This window comes from Sorex fumeus, unplaced genomic scaffold (genome assembly GCF_029834395.1).
Source record: "Sorex fumeus unplaced genomic scaffold, SorFum_2.1 ptg000106l, whole genome shotgun sequence".
Lineage (NCBI taxonomy): Eukaryota > Metazoa > Chordata > Mammalia > Eulipotyphla > Soricidae > Sorex > Sorex fumeus.
The window spans coordinates 2,727,308-2,733,221 of record NW_026606163.1 but is presented as its reverse complement, the minus strand read 5'-3'; positions in this window follow the sequence as shown (position 1 = coordinate 2,733,221).

Here is a 5,914-nt window from a genome sequence, read left to right as displayed (position 1 = left end):
CTGAGTGTTGGGATAAAATCCCAAATAACAATGTTGGGTCTGGTGTCAAAATATTGAATGTAATCAAAGTAGAGAGAGAGTACTGTGGAAATCACCTGCCCCACAGGTAGGGGGAGGGTGTGGAATGGGGGTATACTGGGGTTTTTGGTGGCGGAGAATGGGCACTGGTGAAGGGACGAGTGTTTCATCATTGTATGATCAAGACTTTTACCCGATAGCTTTGTAACTTCTTTCACAGTGATTCAATAAATAAAATTATAAAAAAATGAAAACAAATTAGTCTTTTGTACTCTATTCTACTACTGAAATAAGCCACATTTCCAGTCTAAGTTTTTGTTTGTTTTGTTTTTTGTAGTGCAGTGAAGGGATGAGGGTGGGAGTGTGTGTAAGCACACAAAAATAAAAAGGCCGGCGGTCAGGCCATTTCCCCACTCCACGGAGGTCGATGGCGATGGTCAGGCGAAGAAAGGAAATGGGGGCCAGGCTGGTTGGTCTTAGCAGCAGTTTATTACATGGAAGAGTTGTATGTCATGGAGGCTTCAGGAGTCCTCAAGACATGCACCCTGAGAGAGCCCCCGAAATCTCCCTTATATACATCATGGTACCTCTAAAGGGCCAATATAGTGATGTCATCAAAAAGAGTTATAGAAAGAACATTGAGGCAGCAAACATACATTGTTTCTTTACATCCACATTGTTTCTTTACATCTGCAAGGCCAGTAATCTTGGCCTCACCTTTACAAACTATTTGGATTAACACATCAAAGAGGAGTCTGCTAGAGCTTGGAGCCTACATCTCAAATATCAGCCTGTCCTGAGCCAGGTATCTACATACCCAAGATCAGGCCTGGCTTAGCACCTGAGATTTGCTTACCTAAAACCAGCTAGGCTCCTGTGAGATAAGAGAAACTGCCTCAATATACTGAAATCATTTACTGAAGGCACTTTGGAGGGGGAAAGGTTCAGTCTCATCCAAGCTAGCCAGGACACGTAGGAAAACTGCTTCTAGGACGTGTTTCTTCTCTCCTTGTCCAACCAACATAAGCATACATAATATTAATCATTTGGTATGGACACAGTAAGAAATACTTTGAGCTTATAGAATTGCTCTCCTAGGGCCATCTCGATCTCAGACTGCAGTGCTGAGGCCAGATAGCTTTCCTATTCCTAGCGGCAGGGTCCTAGTCTCGTTGTTACTTTTGGATCGTGACAGCATTTGCCTATGATCAAACTCTTAACTTATAGTTAAGAACCGTGTCATCTTGGCCTGGCCCATCGCGATGCTAGGGTAGCACATAACTTACCGGCTTGCCCTGTTCCATCCAGTCCCACGTCGGGACCCCGCCCTTGGGGTGCTAGGAAGTGAGGGCAACTGAGGCTTAAGTTGAGAAGGCAGATGCCCAGGAGTGAATAATATTCAAAGCCAATCAATTCCTAAGTTACCGAGCATATTAATTAATTGTCTTCCTGTATCTACACAAAAGGACATTGCATTCAAGTAAACTGCTCCAAAGACATAAGGAGAGGAGAAAGGCGTTATTAACTTACAGTACAGCTTCGGTGTCTAAGAAGGATGAGACCTTACAAATTGGTTGGGTAAGAGAGCATAGAAGTGGTTACAGACTGACAAAGTAATGGGAGTGACTCGGGAGCACTGTGATGGGTACACTCTGATAAACCTAAGCTCCGTGTACTCCAACATCTCACCCTTTTCTGTTTACAAAAACACAAAATTTTGAAATAGAGAGAGTAACAATTCCAATCACAAAACAGTCTCATTTGTAGTAGTACTAAAACTTCAATCCACCCCTGAACCCTGAGCAGTGCTTGTTGTAAAGTGTCCAATAGTCCTGCACTGTTCAAGGGTGATCAGAGTCATTCAGCTGCTTTTTGAAGAAATGAGGTGTCCAGATCACAATTTGAAAAGTTGTTTCTACAACAGCAGCAGTAGTAGTCACAGCAATGAGTTCCAGCAATGAGTCCCAGAGAAACAACTGTTAGAGTCCTGCAAACTTCAGGAAGCACTGGATCAGGCAGGGAGCACTGGAACAGGAGCATCACAACTTCTGTCAGGAGCTCTTCAGCAGGGGAATGCAGCCATTCTCTGTTCAGGTTCACTGGCAGTCATAGATGTGCAACCTAGCTTCTGTTGAAAGAATCCATATTAGGGCATCAAATTTTTGTGTACTTTAGCTAACTTGCTGAAAGAATCCATATTAGGGCATCAAATTTTTGTGTACTTTAGCTAACTTGCAACATTGCTTTCTGTAAAACTGCTTGGCTGCTTTGCACCTGGGGGAGAGGGGACTTGGAAAGTGAACAGGGCATAACTTCTTTTCTAAACCAAGTGTGACAGGATTCAGGTGTATTTACTGTCCCTGAAATGTATTGTCTCAGTAAAGCACCCTGCAGATTTGGGTAAAGGATAACTCAGGATGCTGGTGGTTGGGGGAAATTGCCCTTTCCTGGAATGTATTGTCTCACTAAAGCACCCTGCAGACTTGGGTAACTCAAAAGGAGGATGGTCAAGGGAGATTACCTAAGGCTTAATGATTCCAGCTATAACCTAACTTGTGCTGACAATCGATGTACGTAAATGCTGATCTTTGAATCTATAGGCTAAGGAGTGAGGTACTTTTAAATGGATTGGTTAAGAAAGGATATGTTGTTACAAATCTATTGGCTATGAAATGCGCGGGCTTTGCTGTAACGGCCAGTGAAGGCCTATATAAGATCCCCTTTGAAGAAGTTCGGGGCTCTCAGCCACTGCCCGTTTTTGGGGTATGCTGTGGAGCCCCAGCATGCTGGTCTAAATAAACCCCGTTTTTACTCCTGCAGGAATTGTGTCTATCTGGTCTCTCCGCGCCTCCCAGGGCTAGGGAACTCCGATCCCAACATTTGGAGGTCCCACCGAGATCACCGAGGACCCTGCCCCAGGGACGCCGGATTGAGCTGCAGGGTAAGTTAAGGCGCCTCTTTCTCTCTCTTTGTTTCTTTGGTACCGTTTTACTGTAGTTACCGATCGGTGACACAAGCACAGTGGTGTGCAGCACAGTGACAGTGGTGTGCAGCACACTGGTGTGTGTGTGAGCCTTGTGTCTGACAGACGTGTCGGGAATAGACACGGGCCGCAGCCCTGGGGGACGCCCCGGAGGTGGATGAGGGCCAGGGACGCCTGGAGGCCTCTTTTGTGGTAGCCTCGGAGAGGCTACATCTGGTGTGTCAGGAATCATCGGCCGCTCTATTACTTCTCTATTCTTCTTTCCTCTCCAAAAGGCCTTGCGCTTGCATCATTCTTTTTTGTAGGTTGGATCACGCTCATCCTTTTTCTCTACCGAGACACCGTCTTTGGAACCATGGGACAATCTCCGTCCACTCCTCTCACTCACACTCTCTCCCATTGGTCAGAGGTCTGCTCTCGTGCTCAGAATCTTTTTCTGATTGTTAAAAAGCCTAAATGGCAGACCTTTTGCTCTGCAGGATGGCCGACATTCCAGATTGGTTGGTCCCCCAAGGGATCGTTCCACTCGCTGCTTATCTTCCAGGTCAAGGGAGTTATCTACCAGCCTGCTCCCCGGGGGTACCCGGACCAGGAGCCTTAGGCAGGAGTGCCAGGCCGGGGGGGGGAGAAGGGGCCCCCACTTACTCTGCTCCTCCTGTGCCCCTGAACCCCGAACTCTCTATTGCCACTCCCGGGCCAGCACTGGCCTTTCCCTACTTCTGATCTCTTCACTTGGAAGAACTAAGCCCTCTGGAGGTGAAAAATCATGTGCATGCCCTTTGGGCATATTTGGGAGTCCCAGGGTGACTGGTGAGTGTGGTGCACACCCGTGTGAAAGAGTGGACCGGTCCGAGCGAGTGCCTAAGTGTGATCTGTGCGTGTATCCATAGTGTGTGTATTTATTATCTTTCTCCTAATTCTGTTTATTAAGATTGTTTAATACGGGTCAGAATTGATCACTTCTCTGAGATCCACAGGAAAGCTCAGGATCTGGGCTTGATGATCAAGAAAGGTAAATTTGACACTTATTGTTCATCAGAATGACCTTCCTTCTGTGTGGATTGGCCCCCACGAGGTTCCTTCTCTCCAAACCTTGTGGCTCAGATAAAGGAGGTAATCTGTGGAAGATCTGCTGTGAAGGTATGCTCCCTTGGAAATCTCTAGGGGGACTGGGGGAGGGATGTGATAACCTCTGTGTGAATGCTTGTGTGTATGAGCACCTTGATAGGTCCTCCTATCGGGCGTCACAATGCTGAACCACTAAGGCTAAGTTCTCCGCCAGGCAAGCATCTGAATGGTCTCTGCAAAGAGGCACCCCTCCTTTGTCTGTCTTGCGTCACCATCCACTATGGGGGGGACACCATCCACTATGGGGGGGATGGGAGGAAAGCCCACTAGTGAGAAGATTCTGGGAAACTAAGGCAGATCAATTTACAGGCAGAAAATCCTTTTCCCCACCCAGTCTCAGCTAGAGGTCAATTCAAATGCGAATGAAGGCAGTCCAGATGTAAGGCAGAAAGAAAAAAAAGGGGGGGGGGGGGTAAAAGGCAGGTAAGAAGCCTAAGAAAAGCAGCAAGCCAGCAAAAAGCAGGGAAGATGTAGCAAGCTGAGAGAAGGCAGAACTGTTTTTTTAAGGAGCAGAGTTTTTAAGACCACAGCACTAAGTTTGGCTCAGGCACACAGCTGTGGGTCTGCCCAAAGCCAGGCCCACCCAGGTGGAGATGAGCCTCTGAATAAAGGCCAATTTAAGGAGGTTAGAGTCCCCTTAGGAGAGGCAAAAGTGATAGACCTGGAGAAAAGTTTTGCCAAGGAACCATCTTTTTCATAGATTATTGCTTGCAATTAGGAAAGCATCTGAGGAGCTTCCAACTAGGTAGTTTTAGATAAGGAGATCTTATTGACCTCTGTAACACCATGTGGCCTGAGTATAGTGGGGAAAGATAGCCAGTGAATGGCAGTTTGCATTACCAGATCATTTTGCAGTCAGATCTTTCAGGTAACAAAAGAAATAGGAGAGTATCAAAGCAGAGGAGGCAGGAAAATGCAAGATCTTATGATTAACTGTTTGACATCAGAAACAAAGAAGCCTATCCCCATGTCTGATAGGAAGGTACTAGCTCCCTGCCTCAGAATTAGCCTTGGCGAAAATATGGTAACATCTTCGTCATAGTTTATTTTGCCGGCTTATATCAACAAAAGCGCTTTCTTGACCCATTTTAACAAGTGGGAGACTGACTAGTTAGGCTGGGAAATGAGGAGCAGAGTTCCCAATCAGCCGCCCTGGGAACTGTCCCTTCCTTTCTCAGTCCATCAGTTTCTCCCTGCCATTTTTTTTGAAGGGTCAGATTGCTCGATCAACTACAGATATGTGCACATGTACGTGTGGTGTTTTCGTCAGTTCACTGTCTGTCTGTCTGTGTCCGTCTGTCTGTGTCTGACTGTCTGTCTGTCTGTGTGTCTGTGTGGAACACTTGAGTGTTGGAACCAGGCTGAAATCAGAAGTAGAAATTTTAGAGAAGTTAGTGACATGTAACCCAGTGATTTAAGAAATGCAGTTGTTTTAGGAACCTGTTAGACAAGGGTTAATCCTTATCAGAAGGTTGAGCCTACAGAGAAAGCAGAATTCTCAATCTAAATTTCTTGTTAGAAGAACATTGATGATTATATTATTAACAGTTGAAATCCTTTTTGAACTTAAGAATCTTATACTGTCTAGAAGAGCTATGGAACTAGAGCCTGAAACTAAAGTGAAATAAGAGTTCAGAGAAAGCAAGAACTTGTCTTACAAGCCTCAGCTAACTTTTATGAAAAATTTGTAAGAGGCAGTTTCCCTTTTCTCACAGAACCTAGCAGGTCTCAGATACGGAGATCTCAGGTGCTAGCCAGGCCTGATCTTTGGGTTGCAGATTCCCA